We start from the raw sequence: 17,194 nt of genomic DNA, 5'->3' as shown, positions 1-17,194 counted from the left end.
ACAGGAGTTTATGTATGCTCGTGTAATTGATATACGTTCATGAAACACTATGTATTACGTGTTTGTGAAATACTATGTATGTATGTATAACCTATTACATAGATGTGTGTGAATACTTTAGGATACTAAATGTGTATGATACTAAATATATCTTTGTACATATAGATGTGGCTTGATATGTAGGGGGGTATCTGTACATTTTGTTTCAGTTTTGTTTTTTGAGCTACACACGACCAGTTCCGTGGGATGTCCTTAGAGCTTCCGACTGACTGTACCATGCAGCCAGCCAGAGACCCCTGACTTCCGGGGTGGTCCACACTCTCAGCACAGAACGGAAGTCTCCTGCAAGATGCCCGAGATGTAACTCTCTCGCAGTATGACTTGCGTTTGGCAACTGGTGTGCAAACTACAGAATATGGATAGCCTTGAAGTTCTTTTACAAAATCTGTTCCTTTTTTCTCTCCTCCCTGCCTTATCCAGATAGCAAGGGAGAGTGTGTAACTGTTTTATTATTTACACAGAAAATCATCGTTCCATTTCGGTTCTGAGTGAGTGTGGGAAACTTCGGGGGACACACTTTGGAGGACGTGGTAGACGACCTGAATAAAAGCGCTGCATTTATACAGTCACGAGTTACGTCTGCAGAGATTCACGCTGGGGTTGGCAACTCTTTGCCAGTCAGATGGCAGATCTGGAAGTCTGGCTAGAGGTATTAAGAGAAAGAAAAAGCAGCTCCTTTTTGCAGGTTTGATGAGAAGGAAAGTTCCGCATGGTTTGGAATATGGTACAAATGGTGAGGTCTGTACCTTTGGCCCGGTCTCACGTTTCTGAGCACTCTATGTCCACAAGGGGAAGATGCATTTACAGGGGCAGATGTTTCCCTATATTTTTCAATGTGTTTTAAACATTATTTGTATATAAGTAAGTGATTATTTGATAAACTGTATCAAAGATTAAACATAAATATCATGAGGTAATTATTTTCCTTAACTTAAAACACATTTAATGACTGAGCAGTAAAGCGAAGACCCAGTATTACTTTCTGTCCACATGAGGATAATTACGATTTTTTCCAAAATAACTCCGTGAGATGGTTTAAGATTTCGTAACGAAAGGATGTACCAGTCCTCCGTTCACAGAGCGATCACGCAAGAGGGAACAGTTGCTAAAAGATGCTCCAGAATCTGCACGACCAGTGATGCAAAGCATTTCTGTGCTCTCGTTAGCATCAGATTCGCTTTGAAGACTTTCTTCCTCTGACATGTCAGGGTGGGACTCGGTTCCAGGCATGGGGCGAGGGGTGCAGATGAGCTGTCACTCCTCTCCGGGCCGCACCATCTATCACCCTGTCCCCTGGCATCTCCCAGAGGCTCCCAGAGTGTCCCAGACTGAAGCCCAGGCCAAATTCTGTCCGCGCGGCCGGAAAGGTACAGACGGGCCCTGCAGCTGTGGTCCGAGCGCGGGCGTCAGGGCTCCACCACGGCATGGACCAGATACCCGGGGACCTTCATCCCCAGCCTTTACAGGTGCTGAACTGTCTGTCATTGGAGCAAATGACGCTTCCTCAAGGAAGCCAAACCACCGGCATTTAGCCAGTTGCTGACAAGCTAGCACCTGTAAAATGCAAAAGAAAACACCAGGGGTGGGAGTTGCCTGGGGAGCAGAACCTCCATCCTGCCAGCGGACTTGGCAGTGCCGGCGGCCAACTGCAGCCCCGCTGTGTGACAGGAGCTCAGCTGGAACCAGCTCGCCTGTACAGCAGACGGCACGACCCAGGGCCTGGGATGTGTACTTTCTCGAGCTGGATGGTGAGCTCCGTGAAGTCTCTGGAAAGCCTTCAAGAGATGAGTCTTTGGCATGATTTTTTAAGGTTTATTTTATTTTTACTGCCCCGAGAAGTCACGCCCTGCGGGCTGCTTTCTGCTGTGTTCTTGTTGTCTGTTCACATCGCCCCCCCACGGGACATTTGCGACTCGGCTGGAGGCTGTTCTCTTGATGTCTGTCCAGAATCCAAAGGCACGGAAGCTTTAGTCCCAGAAACAAAAGCTGGGCTCCGGGGCTGGGAGGGGGCCTTCCAGTCGATTCTAGCATAACAGGGGAGCGCTTAATCTGTGTCCACGGCAAAGCTTTGTCAACCTCAGGATGCCTGAACAGGGCGGGCCGGGGGCGCTGACCGCCCTGCTCAGTAATGGGCCATTCACTGGGCCGGCGGTGAGAAACGTAGGTGGGGTATCTGCCTGCAAAGACGCAGGAATTCAGTCGGAAGCTCTAGCCCACTGGGCAATGCAGACAACGGGGCTGCCTGCAAACCACACAGCAGTCACGCCCTCGGCCACCCGGGGAAAGTCTTCAGATGGGGCTTGGAGTCCCATCCAGGAATGACTCTCCAAGCCACACTTTCTTGAGGAAGCCAGAGTCTGTGTGTCATCATTGGCGTCTACCCTTTATCATTCTGTCAGAAATGTGTACAGGCTGCTTCTTAACCTGCTTAAAAATCAGTGTTCTCCACCATCGCGTGGTTTTCTAGATTCTTCTGTGCAACAAATGGCTTGGAAGAAGAAAACTTGAGTTACTCCTCTCTCTCCCTCTGTGTTTAACTGCTGCAGAGCATCTGGTGCTTGACACACCGTGAACTCCACTCAGAAACAGCCAAAGTCCTTGACTGGAGAGACCTGGAAAACTGAGGCGTGGGGCTAGCTCTGGGGGACCTGTTTTCTGGCCTTTTCCATCTCTGAGCAGCTCCCGCCTTCCTTGGCTGGATGCTCCTTCCTACCTGTCCAAAGCCAGGCATGGGGGGAGGTCCTTCTCACACCCTGAATTAGACTTCCTCGTCCACTTTTACGGGTCCTGGGATGACGCTGGGCCCATCCAGGTGGTCCAGGGTGCCTTGCCCGTTCTCAAGTCGACTGATCAGCAACCTTAATTCCAGGTGCAACCTTCAGCCCCCCTTGCTGTGTAACACATCACAGATTCCAGGCATTAGGATGTGGGCACGTGTGAGGGGCCGGGGGGAGGCGCTAATCTGCCTTCCACAGCAGCTGGATATGTTCTCAGATAGAGACGTTCAGGTGGCAGACACACACACAAACGTGTACAGTGCCCGTCTCCTACGCCCTGCCGCTCAGCTACCCAGAGGTGCTCACTGCTGACGGATTCGCGTGCATCCTTGTATCTCCTCCTCTATGATTTTACAGCACAAAATCTCCTTTTCTAATACAAAGTTCAAACTAGATGCGTTATTCTTCAACCTGCCTTTCTCATCCATTAATGGGCCTTGTTGAACTTTCCATGTCAATGCAAATCTTGTCCTAATTAGAATGCCACTTGAATACCATAGAGGACGCAACCGTTTCCTAGGGATGCAGTTTGAGGAACCACAGCTCTCCCCCTGAAGATGGGCTAGATTTAGTGACTCATGTTTTAGGAACACAACGAGGGGGAAAGTGACCATGAAAAATGAGTTTCAGATCTAGGTCATAAGAGGGGACACGCCCTTGCTCTCTCTCTGTCTCTGTGTCTGTCTCTGTCTCTCTCACCTTGTTCCTGGAACCCAGCACCCAGCCTGTGCGGAAGCCCCAGCCACACAGACAGACCCCTCTGTTGTCTCAATGACCAGTCTTCCTCAACCGCCAGACACGTGAGTGAGAAAGCCTTCTGGAAGCATCCGTTCCCTGCCCAAGCAGGGTGAAACTCTTAAATACCTAATACATGTAAGAATTAAACGCATGTAAGAATTCCTTATATCACAAGTGAATACAGCTACCTTTAGCTTCCCTGTCAGATACGGAGTAGCCTCGTGTCCGAAATACGGCGTTATTACAGGGAAGTCTTTGGGGCATTTTGGAAAATCTTGGTGCAGGATGTTAATTGTTTTGAGTCATTCACGGAAATTTCTTTGTTACACTTTACCAGGCACATTTTACAAAGAACACAAGAGCCCTCCTCTGAACCATAATGTAGTAACATCACAAAGTACAATGTGCCTGAAACCCCCAGGGTGGCGGTGGGGCCTGTCTCCCAGACCCCCTTTCCCAGCAAGGACAGCCAGGGGCTCCAAACATTTTTCTGTTCACTTACACCTACTTGTAAAAATGTGTAAGTATTCATCTTCAACTTGTTGGTATTTATTACTTTGCAAATTATTTGCCTGCGTTCACTGTATTCATATACTATTGACACTGTAAAACCAACACTGGATTAAAGAAAGGATGAGATTAACATCAAATTATAATGCAAAAATATTTTCCACGTATTTTTACATACAAATAATGCACAGTCAGTTTTATTCACATTAAAATATATACTAGCTTTAAGAACGTCCGGGACGGCTGACTTTTAATTATTTTGTTAATTGTACTGTCTTAACATATGATTAGCGATGATCTCCAGGTGTAACACATACTCCAGGGAAGTTCATGGCTAATAACAGTGTGTGTAAATACACGTCTTCAATAATGCGCTTTGTGATTTCAGATCCGGCAGGCGATTGCTTGTCTGATCTCACTCAGTGTTCACTGTCTTGACCCCATGATACGGCTAATGAAATGCTTCCACCAGGGTCATACAGGAGAACGGTCAGCTGTCCTCCTATCTTGTTTTCTTGGACTAGAGACAGGGATAAATATTTCCAATCCACTGTTCCTTTACTGGAAAATTTTAAGCTACAAGTCCATTCTGTGGGGGCTAGATTAGTTGAACCTGAATGAAAGAAGCCACAAATGTACTTAACATGTTAAGCAGACACTGTAAGTTGGGAAGGAAGTGAAAGCCGGCTCTGGGCTCCTACAAGCTGCACAAACTCCTGACTAGCCCTCAGGATAGGTCACGTTCCCAGGGCAGGACACAGCCCATCTGTCGCGCAACCAAGCGAGGACTCAGTACCAAGCCGACTGTTAGGAATCAATACAACTTAATCACCCTCTTAACTATTTCAGTAGAAATAAATACGAATGGAAAGTCCTAGTACCTTCTTTCTACATCCATGTTGGCTGTCCTATGGACTTCACCCCATGCTGAAGACCATCAGATCAGACAACCAGCAGGGAGTGCAGACAGATTAAGGCTGTCTGTGGAATCACCCCCAGGGGGAATTTTAAAAAGAAAAAGCTCTTTAGTATTCTGCAGTTAATTTTGTAGATGGGTGAGTCCTGTGGGAGAAGGACACTTTTTGAGGTACCGAGAAATGGAAGGCCTTAAGGCGGCATCCATTTCCACAAATTACACCAGCTCTTCTGGTATCAGGACAAGAGTTGTCCAGGGCTGCCCAAATTTGGTGACACAATCCTCCAGCTATTTCTCCAAGGAAAGAAGCTTTTGGGAAATGCTTATATGATGAATGAAGGAACCAATGAATCATGAAGAGAGAAAAAGGTTCCCCTGGGGCGGTGGGTACAGCTCAGTGGTAGAGCGTGTGCTTTGCATGCATGAGGTCCTGGGTTCAATCTCCAGTACCCACATTAAAAAAGAGTAATAACAAAGAGAAGAAAGTTCCTCCTGAATTCTGACATAATCCGTACGCGGCATTCCATCCTTCAGGATGGCGGCCACCAGCATGTGCCACAGGGAATGGAAGGGCGTCGTGCTGACTCTGTGCGAGTGGGCATCTGGGGCTCCTTGATCTGGTACTCAAATCCCCCTTCATGGCGGTAAAAAGTACTGTTATGTTCCAAAGCTCTGTTTCCTCGCATATCTTTTTTTGTTTTCTTTTTTTTTTTTAAACTTCTATTCTGAACTACAATGGAGTGCCTGCTCAAGATAAAAACTGAGATTGTTTAAGGGGACCCAATAAAGAATTAAGAACGTGGCCCTTTCCTCCTGGGGTTCCGCGGCCTTTCCAGTGTGGAGCTGGTACCATGTGTTCAGCAGCAGCTGGGGGGACTGATTCTCACTGTGGCCCAGGAGCCCCAGAGGGAGAGATGGAGGCCAAGAACAAAAATCACACTAATTTGGAGGGAGACATGGGATGTTCCTGAGGTACCACTCAAGATCAAGAGACACGCTTGATTTCAATGTAGAAAGTATTAGAACTTCCAATTTTCGTTATTTCTACATGAGCAGTTAAGAGAGTAGTTGAGATGCATTGAGTCCTAACAGTTGGCTTCAGAGAAAACGAATGAAAGCTGATTTTGAATGACAAAGATTGACTTCCCTCTTCCCATTATTTTATTGTTCATAAAGTAGCTGAGAGATAGTGCATGTTCTTTAAAAATTAAATTTTCCAGAAGATAGTTTGGATCAACACTGGATAAAAGTTGAGGGAGGGACAAAAGACTCAAAACAGACTTACACTATGATCCAACAATCCTACTCCTGGGCTTATATCCAGAGGGAACCTTAATTCAGAAAGACACCTGCAGCCCAATGTTCACAGCAGCAGTATTTACAATAGCCAAGACATGGAAACAACCTAAATATCCGTGGACAGATGACTGGATAAAGAAGTTGTGGTATATTTATACAATGGAATACTACTCGGCCATTAAAAATGATAAAATAATGCCATTTGCAGCAACACGGATGGCCCTGCAGATCATCACACTAAGTGAAGTAAGCCAGAAAGAGAAAGACAAATACCATATGATATCACTTACATATGGAATCTAAAAAAAAAAAAAAAAGAGACAAATGAACTTATTTATAAAACAGAAACAGATTCACAGACATAGAAAACAAACTTATGGTTACCAGGGGGGAAGGGGATGGGAAGGGATAAACTGGGAGTTCGAGATCTGTAGATACTGACTCATATATATATAAATAGATAAACAAGTTCATACAGTATAGCACAGGGAACTATATTCAGTATCTTGCAACAGTTTACGGTGAAAAAGAATATGAAAATGAATATACGTATGCTCTCATACGACTGAAGCATTGTGTTGTACACCAGAAATCGACCAACATTGTAAACTGACTCTACCTCAATTAAAAAAAAAAAATGGAGGAAGGGATAATATTGGTTCTTGGGAAAACAAGCCCTTTCTCCATCAGTGGCATGTATTCAAGTGTTATCTGAATATTCCAGTAAGTTATTTTGACTTTTTTTTTGAGGGGGGAGGTCATTAGGTTTATTTACTTATTTTAATGGAGGGACGGGGGAATTGAACCCAGGGCCTCATGGGTGCTAAGCATGCGCCTGCCATGGAGCTAGACCCTCCCCCTCCCCGTCGCTTATTCTGTATCCATTGTTCAGCACGAAAAGTAGCAATAAAAAATCTTGATACCTGCTCTGACTGAAGAACTCAATGTGTTTCCTTTTTTATGGTAAAACCAAGGACAGTAAACTTCTTTGGACATGGTTGTTACATGCAGAACAACTTGCCTTGAGTAGGAATAAATTCTAGGTACTCTTGCCCTGAGACTGCTTTACTGGTTAACTGTACCTGCTTTATTTTTGAAGCAATGATACCCAACAAAACACAAAGACCGACTCGTGTGCCAAGTGCATGGGTAGCCTTAGAAAAGCCCAGAAAACAACACCGCTCTCCCCAAGCTCTTATGAAAGGAGAATCCTGACCACTGGCTCTAGGCTCCTGCCAAATTTCGCTCAATTTCTTACAATAGCATCTTAGCCAATTCCACTACACAGAACCACATTTGTGTCACCCCTCAACCCTCAGGAGCGCCTGCATTAGGACGACGTCTGTAGAGCCTTCCCGTTAGGTGGAAGCGTCAGACAGCACGGTAACGGCCGGATGTGGAAACCACTCCCGCCAGGTGACGGACCCAAAGGGCTGTCGTCTGTGATGGACTGGAAGCCCTGCCTTGGAACGAAGCCTGCTATGTCAGTGGTTCCATTCTTAAGCAATCCTCCTCAATCCAACACATCTTACTTAACCTCCATCAAGGGGTGTGTGCCACACCCAAAGATCCAGATCACCGTCGCAGTGTCCCGTGGGTGGAAGCGCTTCGGTGTTCTGATGAGCTGTCCTTGATGACTTTAGTAAACTTCATCTTGTCTTGAAACCCTTGCTGAAACAATAACTATCATCCATCAAGTAAGTGAAACAGGAACAGTCAAAGGCGAAGTTTGGACATACTGGTAGAGTGAGACGTCTTCCTCAAGGGTCTTTCAAATCCTGATTTTGGCAGGCATGGCTTTGAGGTCTGCTTGCCTGTGAATATATTTTCCTTCTCATACTGAGAACATAAAACTTGTTAATGCATCTGAGCTCCAAGACAACACAGCATTCTGAAGTACCCTGACACTATTGAGCACGTTGACGTGAACCTCTGGTAGACGTCGGCAGAAACTGGCTGTGTCCCCCAAGCATTCTTAGACTCTAAGAACATGTCTGCTACACAGATCATGTGGTTTCTGTCCTTGATAGCAACACGAAACAGTAATTAATCAAATAAAGATCTCTCAGCCCATCTGTGTGCAAAGCTTAAACGTATAGTCTAAGGGTGGTCATTTTTAAATTTTTTGGTAAGAAACAGCATTATACATGTGATTCTAAGGGAAAAAAATAAAGATTATGTATCTGAAATCATTTGCACATCGTGGTTTTTATATGAAACAAAGGCATTTAAAAATTCTGTGTTATTGGAGAGTCTTAATTTATGTTTGTATTCTTTTTCTTTTCAAACCATGCTGATCTTTCAAAGCATAGTGACAAAAGTCACAAAACGCACATGGAACCTTGTGACACCATCAAGTATTGGGACGTCCTCTGCAGCCACAGAAAGGGCAGTATACCCACCTGGGCTTCCCGGCGTTACGTCATGTCTAGGGAGTATTTCAGGCAGAGGGAACTATTGTTTGGCTATTTTTAAAAATAGTGGTTTAAAAAATTTTTTATCTATTCATTTCATATTAGTTCCAGTTAAAGTTATTAGAACAATTGGTCAGAACTTTAACTGTTTGTGTGCACATTCCTTTTATATGGACAGTAGTGGTCTGGAAGCATCGGGCTACGTGAACACACAAAGTCCACAATGATATTTCAAGAAAACCCTTTGTGCACTAAAAGAATGTAATCAATAAGATTCATGTTGAAGTAACTTTCAGAAAAAAAGGGAATAATAATATTCACCTCCTTGAGATATGTTGTAATGCTAAGAACTGAGAAAAGCCCTGGAATTCAGAATGGAAGGGACAGAGTATGCAATTCCAGAGGGAAACATTTGTTGTCAAGCTTCACCAAAACACTACCTCATGTCCAATGCCAAATGATTAGCAGATGCACTACCTCTTTCCTTAAAAGATAATGACATAGACAAAAATGAATTTAAATAAAACATAAATTATTATTTTTAAAATAGGACTCACCAAAAAAAAAAGCCCCTCAAAAGACCAGTGCAAGTCTTCATCAGGACAGAGAAAAGACAACCCTGTGGAGTAATGCCTTTTGAGTTTCAAGGGCAGATTCCACCACTGATTCTGGGTACAACTTTCTGCTTAATTCTACCACCTGGAAAAGGGAAATGAGACTTCGCCTGCCAGGTGCCAATGCCGTGGCTACAAATGCAAGACAGCAGTGAACAGAAGCAGAAAGAGGGAGAACACCTTCATGACGCCTTCTAGGAGGTCACGGGCAGTCGCCCTCCTTGCCCTGTGCGGCCAGCCAGCTGCCACAGTTCTCTCCACGACGCTCAGACATTAACTTCCCAGGAGTGTTTTACATGCAAATGTTTGCATCCTGGTGAACTAAGCTGGGGGAAGCAGACTATGTTCTCTTCAACATGCACTCAAAACTCCTGATTTTATATATTATATACATATAATATATAACGCATAGTATATTGAAGTAGATTGGCATAGAAATATATTAGAAAAATACATTACATATTATACAATGTGTATTATACAAATACATGTAGAGATGACCAAGAAAAGAAAGATACGTTTGTATGTAGTATAAATATTGCAATAATTTTTTCTTAGTCATCCTATCATTTTGGCTGCTATTATGAATACAATGTATTTTTTCTTATTTTCTATGGGGTATGGCCAGAATAGGGAGAAAATTTTATTCTATATGACTACTTGTATCATTTGTCTCAGCAGTTTATCTTACACATTCTTAAACACTTCTAATTTTTTAATTTCTTAGATACATAGTATTAGCAACTGCGTACTGAACTCTGTAACTTGAAACATGTATATATAATGATTACTTTTCCTGGCATTTGTGCTTCAGCGAGAACCTTCAAGGCAAAGTTGATTAAGAGTGGTGAGGGCCTGCATCCCTGGTTTTTATCTTGATTTTAATAGAAATAGTGCATTGCTTCTCTCTTTATTAGGATAAAAGGGAGTAACTAGTCTGCTTCATGGTTAGGTTGTTGTCCTCCGGTCCTGCCTCAGACTTTTTTTTTAGGAGTAGCTGCTAAATTTATAAAAAGCCATCCTTCATCAGCCACCATGAATGCACACATATGGTTTTCTCCTTTTGTTTGCTAGAACAAAAGGTCTTTAACCATCATTGCATCCCAGGCTTAAAATATCGGCTATCTTCTTGAATATCTTAGATTCTGTTGACTAATAATCTATTTATGATTGTTGAACCCAGTCATGTACAATAATCATATACATTATTCTACATTTTTTCAATTTTTTTGTACCTTAGCAAGTTACAGCATTAAAATTATGCTGATATCATGAAACTGGATTGTTTCCCAGTTTTTTTTTTTCTATAGCCTAGGAAAGTTTACATTACATAGAAATGATTTGTACCCTAAATCTCAAATAGACCTCAGCTGTGACACCATCTGGGCCTGATGTATACTTGTTTAAACTTGCATCTCTTTAAATTACCTTTTCAGCATCTTGCTTGATTATCTGTAGATTCAGTTTTCTGCCTCTTTGAGAAGAAGTTTGGGTAGTTTTTCAGGAAATCAATCATTTGCTTTAAAATTCTCATATGTATTGCAACAGAGGTGCACAAAGCATGCTCTCGTAAATCTTCTCATCTCTTTGGTATCTGAAATTACACTGCTAGTCTCACTCCTCATCTCATCCAGTTTTTGCTTTGTCTAATTTTCCCTCATCCAACTTTCTGAAAAAAAAAATTTAAGTTCAAAGAAATAGTGTTTGGATACATTTATGACATTTAAGATTGCTACTATTTATACTACTTTAGTAATTTCTACTTTTATCTTTACTCTTTAATTTTGCTTTTTCAATTTATTTTTTATCAAGTTGAGGAAACTCTCTATACCTAGTTTACTGAGAGTTTTTATCATGAACATGTGCTGGATTTTGTCAAACGCGTTTTGTGCATCCACTGACAGACCCTGTGATTTTTTCATTCTTAGCCTGTTGATGTCATGGATTACACCGACTGGTTTTTGAATGTTGATCCAGCTTTGGATTCAATTCCGGGGTAAATCCCACTTGGTCATGGTGTATAATTCTCATTATACTCTTGTAGATTTGATTTGCTCATACTTTCTTGAGGATTTTGCATCTATGTTCACGAGAGACACTTACTAACGGTTTCTTGTAATATCTGTCTGGACCTCACAGAATGACTGAGGAAGTAGTTAGTCCCTGTTTCTACCTTCAGAACGAGCTTGGAGACAGTGTTACCGTTCCTTCTTTAATGTTTGGTAGAATTCAGTAGTGAACCCATTTCTTTTTTGGAAGGTTATTCACTATTGATTCAATTTACATAAAAGAGGTCGGTGCAGATCATCTCTTCCTTCTCGTCTTAGTTTTGGGAGATCATTATCTTCTAAGGAATTGGTCCGTTTCACCTAGGTTATCATATTTGTGGGCCTAGAGCTGTTCACAGAATTCCTTTCTTCTCCTTTTAATTTCCACAGGGTCTGCTCCTTCCACAGTGATGATCCTCTTTCATTTCTGGTATTATTAATTTGTACCCTCTCTGCTTTTCTTAGTTAGCCTGGCTAGAGCAAATAAAATAAAATTTTTGAAAAAAGCAAATAAAATTGCTTTTATTCATTTTTTTTTTTAAACTAGCTTTTGGTTTCACTGATTTGCTCTACTGATTTCTTACTTCCAATTTCATTGATTTCTGCTCTGATTCTGTTTCTTTTCTTCGGCTTACTTTGGATCTAGTTTGTTCCTCATTTTCCAGTTTCCTAAGGTAAAAACTTGGATTATTGATTTTAGAGCTTTCTTCTTTCCTAAAATATTCATTCAATGCTGTCCTTTTCCCTCTAAGCACTGCTTTCATGGCATGCCACAAATTTTGGTAAGTTGTGTTTTCATTTTCATTTAGTTAAAACATTTTAAAATTTTTCTTGAGATTTCTTCTTTGATCTACATGTCATTTACAAGAGTATTGTTAAACTCAAAATGGATCAAAGACTTAAACATTCACGACAAGGTACAATAAACCTCCTAGAAGAAAATATAGGCAAAACATTATCTTGCATACACCTCAGCAATGTTCTCCTAGGGCAGTCTACCAAAGCAATAGAAATAAAAGCAAGAATAAACAAATGGGACCTAATTAAACTTACAAGCTTCTGCACAGCAAAGGAAACCATAAGCAAAACAAAATGACAACCTATGGAATGGGAGACAATTTTTGCAAAAGATGAAACTGACAAAGGCTTGATTTCCAGAATATATAAGCCACTCATATGACTTAATAAGAAAAAAACAAATAACCCAATCAAAAAATGGGCAGAATATCTAAACAAGCAATTCTCCAATGAAGACATATGAATGATCAAATAGGCACATGAAAAAATGCTCAATATCACCAATTATCAGAGAAATGCAAATCGAAACTACAGTGAGGTATCACCTCACACCAGTCAGAATGGCCATCATTCAAAAGTCCACAAATGACAAATGTTGGAGAGGCTGTGGAGAAAAGGGAACCCTCCTACACTGCTGGTGGGAATGCAGTTTGGTGCAGCCACTGTGGAAAACAGTATGGAGATTCCTCAAAACACTCGGAATAGACTTACCATATGACCCAGGAATCCCACTCCTGGGCTTATATCCAGAAGGAACCCTACTTCAAAAAGACACCTGCACCCCAATGTTCATAGCAGCGCTATTTACAATGGCAAGACATCGAAACAGCCTAAATGTCCATCAACAGGTGACTGCATACAGAAGAGGTAGTATATTTATATAATGGAATACTATTCAGCCATAAAAATGACAACATAATGCCATTTGCAGCAACATGGATGTCCCTGGAGAATGTCATTAGAAGTGAAGTTAGTCAGAAAGAGAAAGAAAAATACGAGATTGCTCATATGTGCAATCCAAAAAAAAGAAAAGAAAAAAAGAAAAATGAACATAAATAAAAAAAAACAGAAACAGACTCATAGACATAGATACAAACTTGTGGCTGCCAGTGTGGAGAGGGGTGGGAAGGGACAGACTGGGAGTTCGAAATTTGTAGATTCTGACAGGCATCTGTAGAATAGATAAACAAGATTATACTGTATAGCACAGGGGAATATATACAAGATCTTGTGGTAGCTCACAGTGAAAAAGAATGTGACAATGAATATATGTATGTTCATGTATAACTGAAACATTGTGCTCTACACTGGAAATTGACACAACATTGTAAACTGACTATAACTCAATAAAATTAAAAAAAAAAAGTATTGTTTAATCTCCGTATGTTTTTCTCCAGTTCTCTTTCTGTTAGTGATTTCTACTTCAATTCTGCTGTGGCCTGACAGCAGATATTGCATGACTGCTATTCTTTTAAATTCGCAAAGCTGTGTTATTTGGCCTAGAATAGGGTCTTGCCGTGGTCGATGTTCCCTGTGAACTTGAGAGGAATGTGTCCCCTGCTGTGGGATGAAGGAGCCTACATGTGTCAGTTACACACAGCTCATTCCTGATGTATCTGAGTTCTTCTCCCCTTCCTCCTACTGGAATCCAGAGGGGACTTCTCTCCAATATTTACTGCAAGGAACTAGTTGAGCTGGTCTGGGTAAACTCACTAAACCCTGGCCCCTTATTCCCGGAATGTTTAACTCTCAGACTTGTGCACATTGAGTCTCTGGTAATCCATCGATCCTGGGGGCAGTCTGCTCTGTGTCCTCCTCTCGCTCATGGATTTAGGAAGAGCTGTTGATTTTTCTCCTTTCTTGCGGAAATATTTTGCTTTTCTAATGATATTTTTTTCTAGTTTATTACACTGAACACGTAGCTCATTTATAATCAGTCTTTCTCATTTTAGTAACGAAAGCTTAGGTAAATATAAATAGGTCTGTTGTAGGCTTTGGCGTACCGAATTTCCCTTTTTATTACTTGCAAGGTAGCTCACAGTTCTGTTAGGATTTTCCCTTTGATCTGGGTGTTGCTTCACACAATGCTTTTTTTATTTTCTCCAATTTACATACGACTCAGTTTACAAATGATTAGTTTGAGGGGATCAATCTGTATTGCTGATATCTAGCCTTGTGTATAAAAGTGTTCTGTAAAATCTGGGCATTCTAGATTTTATTCGTTTTTTTTTTTTTTAACTAAGTCATAATAAGAATGTGACTATATGCATGTACAGACACAGATACAATTACAGAGAGAGATGTGGATAAAGACAGACACTCAGATACAGACACCGATTCAGATACCCTGCCCATATTTTCTTAGTCCCTGTGATTCTCATGAACACTGCTCTGGTCTGTCTACCCATCTTCCAGTGCTGGCATCTGTGTCTCCTTGGCTCAAGGCCTTGTCCGGCCGCCCGAGCCTGCTCTGGCCAAGCACACAGCATGCCGGAAGTGCCAGGGGATGAAGGCCTCCCACAGTGGCCCCAACCGATGGCTGACGGGGGCTGATGCCGAACAGCTCCAGCTCCCTCTTCTCCTGGGAGTGAGAACTCCTAGGTTTGTGTCCTGCGCTGCCTCCTAGAGACCCGCAATGGAATTCAGGTCCAGCTGTCCAGAGGAATAACTGGCTGGAGAAAACCCTTTTCTGAGCTTCTACCCTCGTCTCACTTCCCTTTTCTCTCACTGACGTTTGTTAAGATCACATCCCAGATAAATTGCTCACATTCAAATCTTCGTCTCAACATTTGTTCCTGAGTAACACACACACACTGGAAAGTAAAACACAATTTTGTCTCCCGCTCTACTAATGTCCAGGGACAGCTCATTCCCTTACTTAATTTGACCAGAACAGAAAGATCTGGAATGACCTTGTAACATTCTATGTATGAGTAATACATATATCACAGAATTTAAACTCTATTCTGATTCAGATGACAACCTATTATCTTAAAGGAAGCGACATGACATAAAGCCTGGCACACGACGGCGTCCTTCCCCAGTCTGCTAAGTACGCAGCTGGTCTGATAAGGCTTCTCAAAGCAACAGCTGACGCGGGTGAGTCATCCCCACATCAAGCCCGGGATTATTTCAACCCAGTAGAAGCTGGTGTTACCTGAGTTCAGGCTCTTCTTCCCAAATAACAACAGAAACCTAAGTTGGGACAATCCAAATCAGTATGTGAGCAACCTCTATTTTGAGAAAGAAAAAAATAGTATGAGAAGTTTGGCATACGATGTGATATGTGGTATGATTTAGCCTAGGTCTACGTACAGTGGCTGGATTGAGGAAAAAACCCAACCCCCCCATAAAAAAAGAAGTAAATATAGTATGTGCAGCTGAATGACAGTTCTGTAATCACTTCAAAGCAGAGGCAGCTAAAGTTGGAAGACATCCATCAACGTCTCCCATCCCTGGAGCATTCAAACTGGTACGAATAGGGGGGATCCTGGAATGTAATCCTTTTAAAGTTCTTAACTAATGGTCTGGGGCCCAGGCTGTAATACGCCAGAAGTGGCTTAGCAGAGGACAGGTAAATTGTCCTCGGTCTCCTCCACACCATCTCCGCATGCAGACCCTAAATCCTGTAATGCACGAACTGCTGCTAGAGATTAAACGCTCAGAAGCGGAATGGACACAAATTGAGATGAAACCCGCTTTCTACTATCTGGTCTTTCTCAGGGGTATTTAAAAGAATAACAAGAGCGTTTCTACTTTAAATCACCGAAGCCTCTTTCAGGCTTATCCAGTCATCCGGCGTGCAGGAGGGTTTTCAGGAGTTCTTAATCATGGATGATCGCAGAGGTCACGAGTTCACCTGCGTGTCAAAGTGTGTACTGCGTCCAAGTTATTGCTTGGATTTGCTTGATTTCATGAAAACTTAGTCAAAACTATTAATTAGTCCCCTCTTTTGGGGACCCTGGGGATAGGATGTTTAAATACTTCAAGTATTCTGCTTATTACTCAACCCAACAGTTCCCCACTCGGTTTGTGATGATGTAGACAAAATAAACTCTTGGTCTTTAAACAGTCCAGACAACGTTAAATTCTTTGTTACCAAACCTTCTCAGTAAATACACTGGGTATACGTGGACAGACGCGAGTATTATATAATTACTCTTACGTTATTTGTAACAAAAACTCCCTCTCCATAAACCTGAGAACAACGTTCTGATTTTTCGCTAATGTAGTCTGGCTTACCTCAAAGTTGCTGTTAGCGATGGTTTTGTTTTTCATATACGCTCTCACTACAGGTGGGGAGAGTAAAGCCTGTATCCGGGACCTTCTTCCAGGGGCTCGTGGAGAGCGAGGCTAAGCCATCACGAGTGGAAGACGGAGTCACTGCTCTCTGTTTTCCCAGCTCTCCCGCCCCTAAAACTGTACCCCCTTCCATGGGAGTGTGAGCTCCAGCATCCGCCCTGGGGCTGCTGGGCCTGGACAGAGGACTGGGCTTGGCCAACGGGAAGGGAGTGGTACGACAGTGGTCCAGCTCGGATCTGAAGCACCAGGAAGCGTTACGCACTGCTCACATTCCTGTGACCTGGCCTTTGGGAGGTCATGTCCCAAGGAGTCACTGATAAAAAAGAATGGGGTGACACGTGGCACCTAACTGGACACCAACCCCAGCCGGAAGCAGAGCGCCCCAGGTTGCCTATGGGCTTTCATACGTTTGCTGCTGTTGGCTGGGATTTAGATTTCTTTTTTCTCAGCGTTATCGTGGCAATTGCAAACCACGGTTTGGCCATGGAACCATAACTTGCCTGAAAGCCAGTCAGCTAAAACTGGAACAGTTCACATAAAGAACTACCTGGCTCAAGGTCTTGGGGCTGGTACACTTCACAGCCTATTTGGAGGAGCCCTCACCACCCACAGCCCCTGCGGGGCAAACACACCAGGTGGTTTCTTACACCTCAGTTCCTGACCTGTAGTTTACAAATCTTGGGCAAAAGGAGAGAGCCACTGTGTTGGAGACAAGAAA

The 17,194-nt window shown here is 42.6% G+C and overlaps 1 long non-coding RNA gene and 1 other non-coding gene across 8 annotated transcripts in view; one reads left to right on the top strand and one right to left on the bottom strand.

The window, feature by feature from the left end:
- Positions 1-17,194, bottom strand: part of LOC106730316 — a 482,615-nt gene that overhangs the window by 55,580 nt on the left and 409,841 nt on the right. The gene's annotated exons all lie outside the window — the stretch shown is intronic.
- On the top strand, positions 5,385-5,456 carry TRNAA-UGC. Its single transcript has one exon. It is a non-coding gene; the product is annotated as a tRNA-Ala (tRNA).

This window comes from Camelus ferus, chromosome X (assembly GCF_009834535.1).
Source record: "Camelus ferus isolate YT-003-E chromosome X, BCGSAC_Cfer_1.0, whole genome shotgun sequence".
In the NCBI taxonomy this organism is placed as follows: domain Eukaryota; kingdom Metazoa; phylum Chordata; class Mammalia; order Artiodactyla; family Camelidae; genus Camelus; species Camelus ferus.
The sequence above is the reverse complement of the archived record's forward strand: the minus strand, read 5'-3'. Positions and strand labels throughout refer to the sequence as shown.